We start from the raw sequence: 18,904 nt of genomic DNA, 5'->3' as shown, positions 1-18,904 counted from the left end.
ATTCTGCATGGTCTCCTGGAGTTCCTTGGGCTAGGCCTGACAGGGGCCTTGTTATTAACTGATGTGGTGTTAAGAAGCAGCAACCACAGGTCTCCACAGGTGTGCTGTCCAGGGCCTGGGTACAGAGAGCCAGAACACACCACCAGTATTAAACACCAGGGGCATATTCCCCGAGAGCACCCCACCCTCTGACTCCCATTATAACACTCCTTCCCTGTTGCCACCTGAATAGTATGACCCGCCCTAAACCCCCCAGGGCCTCCAATTCCCCCCAATTTTGGGCCTCTGGCTTCCCTAGTTAGGGGACCCTCCATCCAAACATAAAATAACTATCACCCAGTCAATTAAATCAGGGGTGGTGGTGTGCTCCCCGGCACTCCAGCTCCTACTCTCAGTGCTGTAGAAGCCTTACCTCTCAACCCTTTTACACATCATGCCCCCCACACTGACTTCTCTCACTGGTTGGTAGGGGACAACACTCATACATTCACCTACACATTTGCACATCCACCTGCAGACTCCCTCCCTGTCTCTCACCCTAGGGAGGGAGACCCAGCTAACATCTACTGGAGGGACCTCAATCCTCAGTCTGGAATTGAACCTGCTGGCTTCCAAGTCCTTCAGGTCCCCCCAGGGGGCCAGAGCCGCTGTTCAGGTGCCAGGTGCCAAGCCAGTTGTTAGGCTGATGTCCAGGCCTCAGTCCTTTGTCACTGGTCCCACTCAGGTCACTCCAGCTGCAACTCAGGTCACCGCTAGTGCCCCAGTACCAGTCTGGCCAATTTTCAGGCCCTGAGCAGTTGTCCGGTCTCAAGCCCAGCTGAGTTCTAGGCCGTCGTGGTCCAGATCTCTCTTCGGGCTGTGCACTCTCTGCATCATCCGGCACAGCCGTGGAGCTCTGCCTGGCCCCATCACACTCCAGCTAACCTCTGCCAAGCTCCGCCAACCTCTGTGCATCTGGAACTGACACATCAAGCACCCCCAAAGATCCCAGACTAGAGCAAAAAGTTCTCTGTAGCCCGGGCCTCTCCTTGAGCTTGCGCTGCTTACCTTGCGTGCTGCTTACCTTGCGTGCTGCTCGCCTTGTGCACTGCTCGCTGGTGTGCTGCATTCAACTCAACCATGGGGCTCTACCCAGCCACACCAGCTCTACCAAACTCTGTCCTGAAGTCCGCGTTTGGCATCCAAGCTTCAGGGCACACAGGGCACACAGGTAAACTCTCGGGACATTTGGGCGTTCAGGTAAAGATAAAAACCCGTAACAACCATCCCTTCGCCTAAACCAGCACAGCAGCCGATGCTCACCCACTCCCAGCTGCCATCTTGGAAAGTTCTGGTTTCTAGGACTTAAATAGAAACCAGCAACCATCTTTAACATTCAATGTAAAGTGATTGATTGATTATGTGCCATCATGGCACTGTTGAGTCTTAGTGATCATGGATTTTCTCCATGATGATCTGTCCTTAATCTGAACCTTCAGGTCTTCCAACAATGCACCCATTGCCACTGCAACTGAGTCCATCCACCTTGCTGCTGGTCATTCTCTTCTTCTCTTTCCTTCCACCTTTCCCAGCATTACAGCCTTCTCTAGAGAGCTAGGTCTTCACATAATATGTCTAAAGTAGGATAATTTGTGCCTCAAGTGAGAGCTTGGGGTTGATTTGTTTGATAATCCATTTGTTTGTTTTGTTGGGTGTCCACGGTATTCACAGGAGTTTTGTCCACCACCAAAAATCAAAAGTGTCAATAACCTTCTATCCTGCTTCTTCAAAGTCCAGCTTTCATTTCCATAAAGTGTCACAGAAAATGTCATTGCCTGTTCTATTCTGATCTTTGTAGGTATAGACACATCATGGCATCTGAGTATCTTTTCCAAGGCCTTCATGGCTACTGTACCAAGTGCCAGTTTCTGGTGTATTTTTTGACTGCTTGGTCCTTTACTGTTGATGATTGATCCTAAGAGGCAAAAGCTATCTATCACTTCAATTGTCACTTTCATTGTCAGTTCTAAGGCTGGTTGTTGTACCTGTTGTCATCAGTTTGGTCTTCTTTATATTTAATCTTAGTCCCATGTTTCACTGTGCGCCTTAACTTTTATTACTGGAGCTTGCAGATCCTTTACATTTTCAGCCAGCTATGAAAATCTGTATGAGTACAATAGGATAACTAGATTCACTTATGTCTGCTTCCCATTGTTTAAAGTAGAAGCAGTAGAGGTTTGGTCTTCAGTGCAGAACAAAAAAATAAAAAGATGTATATAGTATGGAACAACATAGTGGATTAGCACACTGAATTGTCAATTTGAATTTTATAAAATGTCTTGCTTTCATGGCCAGCTTTGCAGGAATTTGCATATAGAAGTCATACTAAATAGACTATGTCACATCATATCAGAAGCAACCGCTCTTGATACTTTAAACAAATAACAAATATATATATATATATATATATATATATATATATATATATATATATATATTTGCCTGCAGTCCCTCGTGTTTTGAAAAACTTACTGCTTTAAAGTCAAGATAAATGAGGTTCAAATTTACTGTTCTATCAAAGATTAGGATAACATTGCAAGTGGATTTGAATTAAAGTGTACGTTCTCAGATCTGATGCTGTCCAGATATTTAGGGAATAAAATTTCCAGAACTGAAAGATGGAATAGGTTTTTTTGGGGAAAATGTAATCCCAGTACATCTGGAAAGCATTTAGTTTGGGAAGACTGAGATAAAAGATTAACTTTCTACATACCCTCTAAATAACTATTAGGTTTTAGGGCAATGTTTCTCAATCTCAGCAATTTTAAGATTTGTGCACTTGAACTCCCAGAATTCCCCAGCCAGCATGCTGGTTTAGGGTTTAATCTATAACATATTTAAACACTGAGCCCATGAAACAAAAGAAGACCAATGCAGTAGAGAGTTTATTTTAATGAAGAAATAAAGGCAACTCCACACTATAGTTCCAGTTGAATTTAATTAACTAGTTGTCTTTCACTCAGCCTTTATCCCTGTTAGGATAAGTATAAATTTGTATTCCCAACCCACTCTTAGTAATAGTGAAAGCTGTACCTGTTGACATTTTGGCCCTAAGGAACAATGAAATGCAAAGGCCTTAGCAAGAAAATGGTGGGACCTTTAAATAGAAGGTTCTTACTAGGCCACACTCCAAATATGCTAATCTAAATGATTGGTGTATGGAGTCATTATATACCTCTGACATTGTCTGATAAATGTCATATTTTGAAAACCTGCTAGAAAGACTTCAAAACCTCTATGGTTAGACTACATGAAATTGTAGGAATTTTGTGATCAATGTAACAACCAACTGATTTACAGTTGCAATTTAAGATGACCCTCCACTCCGCCCATCCACAAATAATTTTACACAAAACATTTAAAAGGCAAACCATTTCCTTTCTGGTAAATACAATAATTGGAGCATTGAGAGGAACAGGAGGCAGTGCTTAATCCTTTCTTCTTGGGAAGGAAGAGGAGGAGGGGGAGGGGAGGGGAGGGGAGGGGGAGGAAGTCGACAAGGACTATTTTTTCTGGCAAATCAGGTATTTCCTTTAGGCAGAAGACCGTATCAAGGCGTGCAGATGGTGTGCAGATGGGAACGATCTTGCAACTGCATCCAAAGAAGAACTTGTTTTCAGTCTTTCAGCTGAAAGCATTTGGACTTTTGCATTTCCCTTTTTGCTGATTATTTATTGGAGGAAATGAACCGTAAGAAGAGGCATGAAAGGATGTCCATGCTAATTAGGTACTTTTGGCTTAGGGTAGATAGAAAAAAGCCAAAATAGTAAGTTTCCTGTCTCTATTCACTCTCTAATCCACTTACCTTTAAAAGCAAAACACAAAGACTTCTGATTCTGCTGCCAACATTTATGTATTCCTTGGGTCTAGGCAGAAGGGAAGGGAAGGGAAGGGAAGGGAAGGGAAGGGAAGGGAAGGGAAGGGAAGGGAAGGGAAGGGAAGAGAAGGGAAGGGAAGGGAAGAGAAGAGAAGAGAAGAGAAGAGAAGAGAAGAGAAGAGAAGAGAAGAGAAGAGAAGAGAAGAGAAGAGAAGAGCTCTCAGGCTGCTTAGAATTTTCTTCAGGAATCCAATCACTTGTGAAAGCTCCTTCAGTTCTGATGAAATGTATTTATTTATTTAAAAGATTTCTATAGCTGCCCATCTTAAACAACTCTGGGTGGCTCACAAATATTTTACTATGATAACAAAGGGCCCCAAACTAGCAATTGCTCATGAAATAATAATAATAATAATAATAATAATAATAATAATAATAATAATAATAATAATAAAAGGCAGCTTTACTTGAAACAGCTTATATCTTGTGACCATACCTTTAACACCATCAAACAACCACATCTGGTTATCCCAGGTCCTTGGGAAGGATTTGACTGATGGATAAAAATGCCAAATCCAGTCTAAACATCTGCCTGACTGTACGGCCAACCGTAATAATAGAATAGCCTACCTACATTGCTTATTTTGTTTCATGCAGCCAATTTTCATAATGCCTAGTACAATCTTTTTGTTCCTATCCTCTTCATATCCCAGTTTACTAGGCTTTTTATTAAGACTGAAAAAAACAACATCATAAAACCAGTATCAACAACTGTCAGTAATATGACTCAACAAAATTAACTTGTTGGGTACTATAAAAGTAAAATATCAAAAAGCAAGCCCAGAGTTTTACTGAACATTATTTCTTCTTGTGAAAAGAGGAGGGCAAAGAAGAAAAATAAACTCTAGCCCTAAATATAACTCTGGCTGCTATCTCTGAACCAGATGGACAAGACAGTTTATCAGTATCTGCTGAGTAGACTGATAAGAGAGAGACTCTTTCCTGCATCTGAATTCTCAGTCAGGCAGTGGAAACTGTTCCATTCAAGGCCGAGTCACTGAAATGAGCAAATTCCTTTACATGTTAAATTGTGATAGATAAGAAACATGCCCGCATGAAAATGTTTTTCCCCCAAAGGCTGGCTGTGCTCCTTAAAAACAAAAACAACCCATCCGACCTCATATGAAAGCAAACGGAATGGTTCATCTCCACATTCTTATTATATACTGTACACATAACCATGCTAATGTGCCAAACGATGCCTTTAGACCACTCAAATGGAAGGACTTGGAATTTTGAAATGGCTATGTGGCCTCTTTCATCAAGTAGGGTAATGAGAATTGGGAAACTTGGGACATTTGGGGGGAGACCTCATCTGATGTACAATTTTGTGCTCACAAGGGTTGTTGTTGTTTTTTTAAGCTGATGCATTTGTTGGTCTGTGTGAATCATGTTTTCATTTATGTAAAGAAGATACGATTAATTATTAGCACATTTAGATCTGGCTAGATATTTTGTATGGAAAGTATCTTTCACATTATTAAAGATCAACTTTTACATATTAAGAACAGCCAAATTGTACTGCTGGATCACATCAATGATACAAACTAGCTCTGCATGTCAATGGTGGTCAGTTCAATGCCTCTGAGAAGCTAAGAAGCCAAGTACAAGGATGACAGGTATCTTGCTTGGTTTTGCCATCTAATGTGTACTGCCTGAAATTTTGGCTGCAGAGGTCTATCAGTAGCCAGAGATACCAGCCATTGGTAGACCTCTTTCAGGAAATGGCTTTCTGTATCTTAAAGAAGCCTAACTTTGGGACTATCATTTGAAAGAACAGTAACACTTCAATCCTTTAAGGTCTAAAGCAAAATCCAAGCAACGCTGAATGTAGGAGAGGGGGCCAACTTCCTTAAATAGCCTTTTTAAATGCAATAAGTAGGTATTTTAAACACTCTTTCTTCCTTCTCCAGAGTTAAAGATCTTATGCTTAAAAAGTCAGCCAGCATACATATGGAGTTGCATTACCTGAAGATAATATCCAAATGTCTGAGCATTATAAAGTATGTAGGCTAGCTAGCTAGCTAGCTATTTATTTATTTATTTATTTATTTAGTATGGCTGCCCATCTCATATACATGACTCTGGGCAGCTAACAATTAAAACAGAATAAAATCACAACCAATAATTAAAAACATAAATAACATAACACAGCATAAAAAAGTAGCCAAGAATAATTGTGACACCTCACAATCAATATAACCAAGAAGTGGGCTAACCCACACTACCAGAGCCCCAGGCTTGATAGCAAAGCCAAGTTTTTAATGCCATGTGAAAGGCCAGCAGGGTTGGGGCAAGTCTGATCTCAAGTGGGATGATGTTCCAAAGGGTGGTCGCCATGGCAGAAAAGGTCCTCCTCCTGGATCCTGCCAGATGGTACACTCTTGTTGATGGGACCCAGAGCATGCCTCTCCTGCTGGAGCTAATGAGTAGAGAGCAATGGGGAGAGACAGTTGCATAAGTAACCTAGCCCCAAGCCATGAAGGGCTTTAAAGGTAACCACGAGCACCTTGAATTGTACCCAGAAACAAACTGGTAACCAATGCAGCTCATGGAGCAGAGGTGTCAGATGTGCTGAGCAACCGGCCCCCATAACTGCCGACAATCAGGAGGAGATTAAGGTGTGCGTGACCATGAGCAGAGCCTCCAGGTCCATGAATGGGTGCAACTGCCACACAACATGAAGCTGTGTAAAGGTCTCCTGGTCATGGCTGCCACCTGTTCTTCAAGCAGGAGCCGTGAATCCATCAGGATCCCCAAACTGCACACAGGATCTGTCTGGGTCAGCACAGTCCCATTCAGAACAAGAGATGGAAGGTCTCCAGAACCAGTAGGTATTAAAACCCAAAGCAACTCAGTTTTACTAGGGTTCAGTCAAAGTCTGTTGTTCCCCATCCAGATGCCTACAGCCTCCAGACACGAGACAGGACCTCCATGGCATCACTCAGACAGCCCGGGGTAGACATATATAACTGCATATTATCTGCATACTGATGATACCTCATCCAAACTGATGAATGATCCCACCAAGCAGCCTCATGTAGATGTTAAACAAGAGAGGAGACAGCACCAACCCCTGCAGCTGAACCTATCCTCCCCTATCAACACTGACTGGAACTGGCCCCAAAGGAAGGAAGGGAACCAGCACTAAACAGCACCGCCCAACCCCAGCCACCAAAGCCAGTGCAGAAGGATACCATGATCGATAGTACCAAAAGCACTGAGAGGTCAGGAAGAGCAAGGACAAACACACTACCCCATCCCACTCATGCCAGAGATCATCCAAGAGTATGATCAATGCCATCTTGGTCCTGTACCAAGGCCTGAATCCAGACTCTGTCCAGCTCTCCTGGATGTAAATTGGCTTTGAAAAGTCTTAAGCCACCATGTTAAGTTTAGGCAATTTCTGCTGATCAGACGGAGACATTTAAAATCATAGAATCATAGGGTTGGAAGGGACCTTGAAGGTCTTCTAATCCAACATTTGATTATATTTTTACAAACCCACAACCCTGTGCTGTCTTTCTGAGGGGGGGGGGGGGGACCTGGAACTGCTAAGATAACTAGCATTTGCTAGTTGTCATTCACCAGCAGAAGCCACACTGATGGATATGGGGACCTGCCTTCATTTGCTCGTTGAAGCCCACGTTAAAAGAAGCAAAGAAGCAGGTAAGATCTATCATTGGCAGGCAAACAGTTAATCCCGGCAAAAGGTTAAGTAAATTCACCCACACCAACTGCAAGCCTAGGCAATCAAGATAGATACAAGACTAGAATATAATGGAGCTCATTTAGGGCAACACAGTTTGTTAAATCTACAGCTGATTGCTCCCTCCATTTCAGTCTCGAGATTAACAGGTGAAGAAAAAACATCTATTCTTGGGAGAACAGCATGCTTTCCTTTTCTCAATGTGACAATATAAAAAGGGGAACAGAGGCTGCAACTGTCTTTGTTTCCTCTTTTTCACCTGCAAGGTCACTGTGTGTAGGCAAGTGGTAATGAAAAAAATTGAGTTCTTGCATGCCTTATTTGGATTGTTACAAAACAATCTTCTTCCTCTTCCTGAAAGAGTTCAGAGCAATAGTGCTGTGCAATGTGTTTCAAAAATTGTCTTATTTAAGAATCAATATTTATATTCTGATCTTGCATCTATCTATATTGTACAACTTTCTGTAAAATATTGAGAAGTTAGACAATGTTGGAGTGGATGAAGTGTGTGTGCTAGGTTGTGTTTTTTAGCCTTCTGGGGCTTAGTGATGGCTAGTAACTTTTATGTGTGATAATTATGCTGTGGAAAGCTTTTGTTGTTGTTCAGTCATTAAGTTGTGTCCGACTCTTCATGACCCCATGAACAATATCGCGCCAGGCCTTCCTGTCCTTCAATGCCTCCCTGAGTTTGCTCAGTTTCATGCTCATTGCTTCAGTGATGCTATCTAACCATCTCATCCTCTGCCGTCCCCTTCTCCTTGCCTTCAATCTTTCCCAGCATCAGGGTCTTTTCCAAAGAGTCCTCTCTTCGCATTAAGTGACCATAGTATCTGAGCTTAAGCTTCAGTATCAATCCTTCCAATCAGCAATCAGGGTTGATTTCCTTTAAGATTGACTGGTTTGACCTCCTAGCAGTCCAGGGGACTCTTAAGAGTCTTCTCCAGCACCACAGTTCAAAGGCATCAAAAATCAATTAATACATAGAAATTAACCATTATTTCTTCAAAAATCCTTTTCTGTGTGTGCTTGGACTCTGATATTATTCTACTGAAAAAGTAGAATTTATACAGCTGTTGGTGGTGGAAGAGAATGCTGCTATCATTCCTTTTCAGTCAGAAAACCTGTTGTTACCAAGCGGGCTAAAATGTTAACTCACTGAGTCCTTTCTTTCTATCAAAGAACCCAATTTTGTAATCAAGGCTGTTTCAGTTTTAAAAAGGTATGAGAAAAGGAAAGGACTGAGAAACCACAAAGGCAGACTACTGATAAGTTAATTGTGTTAATACCTTTGCTGCCAGGCCAGCTACTATTTTTTTGTAAACCAAAACCAGCTAGCCCTGATTGAAATGATTCATTTTGTTATTGTCATTTGGTATCTTAATAAGCAGATAATATATGATGTTAGTGAATGTTAGTATAACTTAGAAACTTGGAGCCATGGAGTTAAAGCAGAGTTGGTTGATTTGACCCTCATGCTCTCTCTTTAAAAGGTTCTTCTCAGCTTTGGCCTAGGAAGGAAATATTCCATGAACATAGATGACTATGAGCAAATTTAGAGTGAACCTATTCTGTTTCTGAACAAGCACTGTTTGTGTAAGTCTGTAGTCCAGTCTTGAAACAAAGTATCAGTCTGATAAGATCATGAAGGAGATTAATCTAAATCTGTTTCAAGTCCAAAAAACTTTCAACACTTAGGGGACCATGAGAGTGAGGGAAGAAGCATATCTAGATCACAATCTGAGAGTCTGGTTGTTTGAGACATGCAAGAACAAATATGAGGTTTCAAGTCTGTAGGTCAAACATTGCTTCCAACAGCTTGTATGGAAAGCCAGGGTCTTATTTATACTTTCTGAAAACCTGACCTTGCTCCATCTCAGATGGCCTTAAGTAGTCTTTACTGTAACTTGTCTGGCATTCAGGTAAGTTGATCTCTCCATTTCTGCAGACTCTTCTTCTGTTATTGCTTTGTACACTGATGGTGCTATTATTTTTAGGTTGTGATTTCATTTTTTTTCCTGTAGACATATACAGACAAGGTTCTTCTGCTTTTCCTAAGCCTTACTCTTTCAGGCCTCATGCTTTGTTGACTTGTCTCAAAGGCAGGTGCCATCTCAGAGGATGGAAGAGTGTCTCACAAAATGCTCCAGACCCCTCTCTTCTTCGCCATCCTCTGAGCTGCTGGTTATTACATTGGCAGTCCAATGGGCCCTTTCCACTGATGGATTTGTCAGGGTATTAGAGATAAAAGTGTAGAATCATGCATCTGAAGCATTCCCACAGGAGCACTCTCCAGCTCTATGGTGTTTCCAGTCTTGGCCATGATGAATTCTTGAACTAAGGATATCTGCCACATCATATTCTTCCTGGCCAATCGGCAGTGAAGGTGAATGGTTGGGTTATGTGAACAGGATGGGAAGGAAGACTGGGCATCCAAAGAGAATGTATGCTGGTTATTACATTGGCACTGAGAGCTGCAGATGGAATGTGAGAAGGTTGATTTTCATCTTAACTTTTGATATCTTGGATTCATGGATAGGTTTTTCCATAGAAGGTCAAACCTGGTCATCTGTTTTCATGGAACAGCCACTCTTCTGGTCTAGTATCTTTTATATTTAAGTTTGGCTTGTGCAAGTTAGATGAACAGTATGATACATGATACATATGGCTCTAAAAAATTAAAGACCCAGAAAGTTGTGCTTGACAGGGAATATATATGTATATGTTTATATATTTAATTATTGGAAATTATACATAAATGGCAAAAAACCCCACCCAAACCTAAAGCAAATAAGATGAATTTAGATAATTTTTAAGACATGCAAGCACTGGTAGAAATGTAATGGATAGCATGTGGTTTGTTGCAAGGAATGAATGTTTAGCAAAATTAGTAAAAATGGCTATGTAGAAGAGTATGGTTCTGCCAACTTTGTTATAGAACATGAGATGAGTATATCAGGAGAAACAGAAAAATAATGCTTAATGCAGTGAGAATGGGGTACAGTATGTCTCATAAAACAAGAAGAGGTGGAGACAAGAAAGAATGGTTGATGAATGAAGGTAGTCTGAATACAAAAATGAGTGATTAGTATGAAAGATGTACTTTGAAGTGATTGGGTCATATAACAAAAATAAATGAGATCAAATCCCAAACCAAGTCATGAAGGAAGAGTGAACAGGTCAATATTCATTTTCAAAGTTGGCTTTTTCTGCTGAGTATCTAATGGCTCTTTCAGAGAAAACCATTGTACTATTTTTAGCACATTTGATTTGCTGTGTTTAGAAATATTAGGCATTTTAAAAAATACTAAGAAGCATGTAATGTTGGGAAGCACATGAAAACAGCCCTTTAAATAATGTCCTTGTTTATTATCTGGGACTCTATTAAGAGTCTTATGAAAATTCTGTGTGTGTTTGTGTGTGTACATGCCTTCAAGTCATTGTTAACTCCTGGTGACTGCCTGGACTAGGCCCTACAGTTTTCTTGGCAAGATTTCAGAAATGGTTTTCCACTGCCTTCTTCCTAGGACTGAGATAAAATGACTGGTCTAAGGTCACACAGCTGCCTTTGTGCCTAAGGTGGGACTAGAACTCACCGTCTCCTGGTTTCTAGCCTGGTGCCTTAATTCTTTTCTATGATAATAGGTATCTTTTATCATGGGTACAGCTGGCTGATCCTGCACAAAGGTTAAAGTAATCAAATCAGTTGTAGGAAAGAATAATTGTTTCTTGTTCCCTATCCTACATTCCTAAGAATGGGTCATATCCAAGCCTATTGAACATTTTTAACAATACAGTGAGAACTTCAGGGCAGAAGATAGTGAAAATTTCTAAGTTGAGGGGACTTGTAAGGTTGCAGTCTGGAGTGTCCGTAGGGCATTGGGGGGCATGGGGGGGGGGGGGAAATGGCAGCCCCAATAGTGTGATCAAAGTTCCACCACCTGTTTTTATGTGAGAATGGGCAAAACTTTGATCACAATGTTGTGGCAACCATTGACTTTTTTGACCATATCCTGTGGACACCCCTGGTTGCAATCCTATACATATTTACCTGAGCCTTACTTCTTAATACATATCTCAAGTTTCCAAGTTAATGCTGATCACTGGAGACAAGGAGCTTGGGTAAATTCTATCTGCTTTAACAGTTTGCTTTTAGAGATGATTTCTCTCTCCTTTTTTTCTTTACAGTTCCTAAATAAAAAAATCTGAAAAACCTTATCTCTTTAGGGCAGAAATATATAATATGAGATCCCTCCTATTATGTGTGGTCAGCAAAAATTGCCACTGACTTAATTTTTAGTACCATAGAATGGTAAATTACTAATTGATTGATTACACAGGGAGCAATTATAGTAAAGCTAATTAATTAAATTTATTCAAATTAATTTTAATCAAATAAAATCTAGTTTTCCTTGGCCCCATCTACTTGTTGGAGTGTTGCCTCTGACATACTACTCAAAGGCCTTCAGTCCTTAAATAACTGCTTCTGTTAAATTGGGCTTATATCCTGTGATAACCACACAGTCACTTCAGGAAGTACTACGGTAGAGGCATTTTGACAAGGAGTCTCATACTTCTATATGATGGATTAAAAACACTCAGATACCCTAACCTTCTTTGATATTTGAAAGAGGCGGTTCAGGTTGGAACGCAACTTTGTACCTGGCATTCATGCCACCATAGATCTCCTGGGAACAAGAACCTTAATATAGCCTCTAGGACCTATAGTAGAGTTCATTTAAATACCTATCTGGAGCTGCAGGTACTCTGACTTTTTACAATCATCTGGTAATTGTAGCCTATTGGCATCATACATTTCAATTAAATTCCAAACATTTACCATTTTCCTTCATGCAGATATCCCATAGTGCGTCACATTGTTCATTTTCTTTTGAAGATGAAAGAAAACTGAATTCACAGTCAATTTGTCCACTGGTCTTTTTCAATTATTTTCTATATCAAAATCCAAGATTCATATTAAGCAAGCACACTGATTGCTAGTAGTGTTACATGAGAATGAAGATGATATTTTGGGTTTCTTTTTGATCCGTCCTGGCACGTTGCAAGGCTATGCTAATCACTTACTGTTTAGATACAGATGAATTCATTACAGCTACAGTAAAAAAGAAAAAAAAAAGGTTTCTTGGTATTTGGTTCATTTATGTACAAATTACATTGTTTCATATGGGTTGATGTGTTTCACTTATAGCTATTATCTGATGTATGCATTGTAATGATGTCATTTCTATTATTCACAGTCCCCCAAAGAAGAGAGATTTCCTTGAAATGTGTTGGGATTGAGTTTTTGGAATGAATTGTTTGAGTGTTGTACTCCTTTCTTTTTCATACTGTTAGGGTCATTAAATAATTGAAGATGCATTGGGATTTCTATGAAATCATAAAAATTGATAAAGTGTTAAAAATCCCAATGGAAGATTATTTATTTAGAAATCTTACCTAGCCACCTATTTTATACATGATCATCCTAGGCAGCTCACAACAACATAACATCAGAATAAATGAAACCCTACAACAATATCCATCACAATGCAACAACATCCCACCAATCCACATTTATATTTTTATTTGCTGGGCTCACTTCCATCCTAGCCCAATGCCTGGGTGAAGAGCTAGGTCTTCACAGACTTCCAGAGGGTAATAGGGTGGGGGCCTCTGAATCTCAAGGGGGAGGTTGTTCCAAAAGGTCAGGGCAACCACTGAAAAGTGCACCTATGAGGTCCCATCAGATGGCAACATTTAAGAGAAGGGACCTGGAGCATACCACCCCATCTGAACTGGTGGGACACACAGATATCCTCAGGGAGAGGCAGAACCGCCTCTTCCCAAGAGTATCTGTATGTCCCAGATGAGGGAGGACCTCAATACTCTGTTACTCTAACTTAAATAGAGATTATTGAGATACTCCCTCATGTCCAGTCATGATGGGTACTGCTACTAAGCGAGAACTCCCAGTCAGCCTTTTGGAATAGAAAAACTGCAGCAGCACTTACCAGGGTTGTTCTTCCCATAGGAAAAGCCTCCTGTCAGTTATTAATCCCACATACTACAATATTCTTTCATATGCATATATGCAGATAGAAAGGTAAAGATACCATCAAGTTGGGCTTGACTCCTGGGGATAACATGGACCCTTGTTGCAACCTTCTTAGCAGCAGTACAGAAGTAGTTTGACATCACTTCCTAGGATATTTTTCAACATCTCAGTCTAGCCCAGTGTTCCTCAACCTTGGCAGCTTTCATATCTGTGGACTCAAACCCCAGAACTCCTCAGCCAGCAGCTTAGCCTCTAACCTGGTACCCAAATACGAACTAGGGCTGACTTCTTGTGGAAAAAACATTTAAACATAATTGTTAGTCATTTCCTTATCAACCAGAGTTTGCCAACTAGTTTTAAATGTATAGTTACACTCAGTCAGAACTTTGGGTCATCTAGCTCAGCCTTGCCTGCCTATGCTAGTTAGTAATACATTCCCAGAAGTTTAGGCAAAAGTTTTTTCCCATCACTGTTTACAGATGCCAGGAAGAGAATCCCAGCCCTTTTATGTGCAAAGCAGGGTAATCTGTGAAACTAGAAAGCTTTACCAAAACCAGAGCCCAAAACATTTAAATCTTCAGGACAATATTCTCCAGCTGAGTTACTTTGACTGCCAATTTTCACACTCCACCTGGCTGCTATTTTAATTACCTTCTCTACTTTAGTATGTGACTTTGTGTTTCAGAGAGAAAGGTAGGATGATGAACTCCCTGATTAGAAATATTGAGGCAAATCATTTTCACATTTATAAAGTGCCTTAGGACAGTGTTCCCAGAGCAACTTGCAACAGACTAATTTTTTAAAATAAATACATTACTATGTTAATGACAAAATCACTAGGTTATTGCAAAAAAGCAGAGATATATTTTAATTTTTTTGTTTCAATATATAACATTATTTTAATATTATTTCTCTAATCTTTAAGCATTCTTTTATTTGTTTACTAATAACTACCATGTTGGCTGCAATATTTCCTGTGTTTAAAGTCATTTTTATGCATTTACAATTACTATAAGCAGTTGAAGTGGCTTTTAAGGTCAGTCTAGACAGAATAGCAGAATAAGGCTTTTCAGTGGATTCTGAATGAAAAGTGCGTGAGCTAAATGATGTGTGGGAAGGGGAAGGCATCAGGACTTCTTTGTGAGAGCCCAGGCACTACTGGGAAATATTAAACCCTTGGAGGCTGCTCTCTCTCTTATATATGATTTCTCAGTTTTTTAAAAAATTCAGTTCTGCACTATCAAGAAAAAATGTTTGCAATTTCCTAATCCACTTATCTGTCACATTGTTGCATAAAACTAAAATAAGATATGAAACAGGTACCCATGACAAAGATATTAATATTAGGCATATCTCTGCTAAAGAAACCCAAGACAGGAGCAAAGAAATACAGAAAAATCTTTCCTGTCATCTAATGGTAGGTCAAATATTTGCAGCCCAGACTATAGGTCTATATTAAGCCGCCCAGAGTCACCCGCCTGGGGGAGATGGGTGGCATACAAATTTAATAAATAAATATATTAAATAATAAATGGTCATCATCCTTTTCACAGATAGGTCCTTTCCACTAGAAAGAGAGAGCAGCCTATTTGGGGTTGCTTCTGAGGGGATCTTCACCTGTGTGACACAATCTCCTTTTTGTGCCACCCACAGATCAGTTGGTATCAATGGACAAATAGGCAATGCACCACCAGTAGACCCATCAGTTTCCTCCTAATTGGTTTTATTCAGAACCTGCTGAGAAACGTTCTACAGTATTGCAATGTTATCTGAGCACATCAACACTTTGTACTGGATGTCAGGTTCGGTCAGCACGAGGCTTCAGGGAAGCACGGGGCTGCAGGGAAGCTCGCAACCAGACCACGCGGAATCCACCGGCGGTAGCTAGCGGGGAAAAGAGGAACCGAAAGCGCCGCTAATTAACGAGCCACCTGCGGCCAGCTAAACAGGAAAACCACAGCGGAAGCTTTTAACTATGAACTGATAACGGCGCGAGCATGCAAGGAACGGGGCCGCAGGGCAGCGAAACAAGATCGCAACGCAGCACAGAACCCGCGGGTCTGCACGTAGCAGGGAGGGACCAACCCAGCCGGAGGGGGACTGGCAATCAAGGACAATGGACTCTGACCGACCCTGCCATCATGAACGATCAGGGGGGACATTGGGGGGCCTAATAGCCCACAGCCGCAACGCGATCACGAGGCGGGAAAACGCGCGGGAAGGGGGGAATATAACAAGTGATGCAATTGTACCAAGCCAGTCCTGGCTTTGCTTGTGACTACTACGTTACGCATGAGTAAACCTTCTTTGTGAACCACACGTGTCACGAGAGTTTCTCTGTCGAACGGGGCAAATCTTACACTGGATGGAACAGTACAATGGTCCATTTGTTCTACAGCCGCCAAGGCTTTTCTTTTTATTACCATCACTCAGTACAGACAACCCAGTGCTCTTAATGAGATCCAAATAGGCTGCAAAATTGTTTGCTTTCGTTTGTTATGTGCCACTGCAGTGCAACCAGCCAGCCTAATCTAGGAGAACTTCATGTAATTGAAAAAAACTGTTGAAAGCACAAGAGCATTTAGCACCCATTACATGGAGAGGCTTCATTCCAGGCAGCCGGAATACTATGTAGCTGTATTTTCCTACCTATCTAGGAATCAAATGGGTTAAACCCACAAGAGAGTAGTAGCTATTCTGACATCCTGCAGAATTAAAAGAAATCAGAGAAGCACAGACCCTTTGCTGAGAGACTTGGTGCTGTGGCTCTCCCTTTAATGACAAGTGGCAGCAGAATTTCCATCAAACTTCCTAGGTTGGGTTGGATCATACTTTGTCCAGACTTCTTGTTTTCTTCTGCTCTCCCCAACCATTTCCATGTATGTGTCTCTCTTAAATTGTGAACCATAAAACACATGCAACAACCAGAAGAAAATAGCCAGTAAAACTTGTAGCAAACTAAATAAACATTTCTTTATACCACGATGCTATATGGTATTATGGATTTTGTAAATGTTTAATATAGGTGTTGGGGACGTGGGGGCGCAGCGGCTTAATGACGCTGAAAGTTGCCGGCCAGAAATGGCTACGCTTCGGCGGTTCGAGTCCAGCCTTCGCGCTAAACAGGGTGAGCTCCTGTTTCCTCCCCAGTTCCTGTCAACCCAACAGGTCGAAAACTCACGTGAGTAGATAAATGGGTACTCTCACTCCGGTGGGAGGAAAAATGCTGGCAGCACTTGCATGGGAGTCGGGAGCAGTTGCCGGTAAGCGCGAAACCGTGCTTGCCTGAAAAGGACACTAGGCAACGAAACCCCGCCTCCTGCGCTCGCCAGCTGAGCTCTGCTCTAGGAAGGAGGCAATGGCAAAGCACTTCTGAAACAATTGTCTTGAAAACTGCAAGGACTCGTCCAAGCAGTCACTGCAGGGTCAGTAATGATTGAGCGCAGACTATATGTGTGTGTGTATATATATATATATATATATATATATATATATATATATAAATAAATAAAGGTGTTATCTATTTTGGCTTGATAATGGAACATTCCCAGCATAAATTCATGTTCATATTAAAATAGGAGAGGGGAGTATGCTGGGGGCAAACTAAACTGGAAAGTGCCCGCAGTAATTTTCCAACATTTGGGGCCACTGTCTAAAAGAAATTAACTCTGATGAAACTCATTTGCAATAGGGTGCTTTTGTATAGTACTATCAAATCCATCAGCCCCTATCTGAATTTGAATCTTATTTTAGACAACTTAAAGAAACCTAAATGTAAAAAGACACACATTCCTAATTTAATTGGAATTTTACTTTTGGTATCTTTAAAAAAGATCTTAATTTTTAAAATGCATTCATTCTGTATGGAAGTAAATAGAGGATGGAATTTTTGCACGCAAATGGATGCTGACAATATCACGGAATGAGGTCCCTTGGGGCAGTTCAGGTAGATTGTACTTTGCTGCTGAGAGAGATGAAGACATTTTTAATTAAAATCCAATGGACAATATCGTGAAGCTGCTGTAAACTGCTGTGAGTAAAGCTCTTTATGGTTGAATACTCTTATCTCCCATGAGGGATAAAAGTTAAAGCTGATACTACAGGTACGGCTTTTTTCAAATCTAAAGCAGCATCTAATGCACTTCCTGCTTCTTGTAAAATACCTGTAACTTAACCTGTGGTTCAGTGTGAACCCAGTGTAGGGGTCTCCTATGCAATTCTTTTCAAGGTACAGCTCTGCCATCTCTTCAGTTAGAAGACCAGGGGGAATTCTCTCTAAACTACGCTTTTTGTTCCTAGTTTGCATCCTTTTTTCCCTCTCCTGCTCTGTCTCTGGTGAAGTGCTATGGACACCCTAGCACAGTGTTGTCCAAACTTGGCCACTTTAAGATGAGTGGACTTCAACTCCCAGAATTCCCCAGACAGCATGGCTGGCTGGGGAATTCTGGGAGTTGAAGTCCACTCATCTTAAAGTGGCCAAGTTTGGACAACACTGATCTAGGAGAATACCTCCATCCAAGCCCTGCCACAGGTCATCCATGAGAGTGACCAGTGCCATTTCTATCCCAAGTCCACTGGTTTCCTATCAGTTGAGTGCAATTAATGTGCTGGTTTTGATCTTTAGAGCCCTACATAGTTTGAAATTCAGGCAGCTCCAGAATATCTTCAACTATTTTTGACTTGCCTGATGTATATGTTCTGGGAGAATCTGCTAGTGGTTCTCCACTTTCACATGGAAACATGGATGGAGGCTCACAGGCACTGTTTTTCCACTTCTATACCTGTAGAAGGGGAATACCCTTCCCCCAGAAGTTTGATCAATTCCCACTTTATTTGCTTTTCATAAACTGTTGAAAACAGAATTATTTAGAAGAACCTGTAAGGTATGAGTATTATCTTCAGTTTATTCCTTAGTTTATTTTCTGAATTGTTACTGTGGATGTTTTAATGCATTCTGTTGTACTTTGCTATCTTTTAACTATTATTATACCATGGATATTTTAATGTATTTGATACACTGCAGAAAGTCTTGTTGGAGCAAGTAGAAATCCAGTGAAGAAATAAATAAAATATACCTTGTTTCCTCCAAAACGGATGTTCTTGAGTAATCAATTTTGGTAGAAAGACTAAAACCCACTAGTTTTATAACCAGTCAGAGTTCTTTTATTATTTATGTATAAATATTATTCTTTATACATTATAGAATTCTTCTTTATAATTAAAATGA

General features: G+C 40.8%; 1 long non-coding RNA gene across 1 annotated transcript in view; it reads left to right on the top strand.

Moving 5' to 3' along the window:
* Positions 1–17,015, top strand: part of LOC148216706 (uncharacterized) — a 32,381-nt gene extending 15,366 nt beyond the window's left edge. The window contains exon 3 of the long non-coding RNA XR_015795069.1: positions 15,331–17,015. This is a non-coding gene — a long non-coding RNA (uncharacterized LOC148216706). The remainder of the gene's footprint in view (positions 1–15,330) is intronic.
* The last annotated feature ends 1,889 nt before the right edge of the window (positions 17,016–18,904 follow it).

The sequence above is a fragment of the Python bivittatus genome, unplaced genomic scaffold, assembly GCF_059951505.1.
Source record: "Python bivittatus isolate LINGU-HERP-01145 unplaced genomic scaffold, Pbiv_v1 ctg000080_np1212, whole genome shotgun sequence".
NCBI classification, from domain to species: domain Eukaryota; kingdom Metazoa; phylum Chordata; class Lepidosauria; order Squamata; family Pythonidae; genus Python; species Python bivittatus.
Note: the sequence above shows the minus strand (reverse complement) of the source record. Positions and strands in the feature narration are given on the sequence as shown.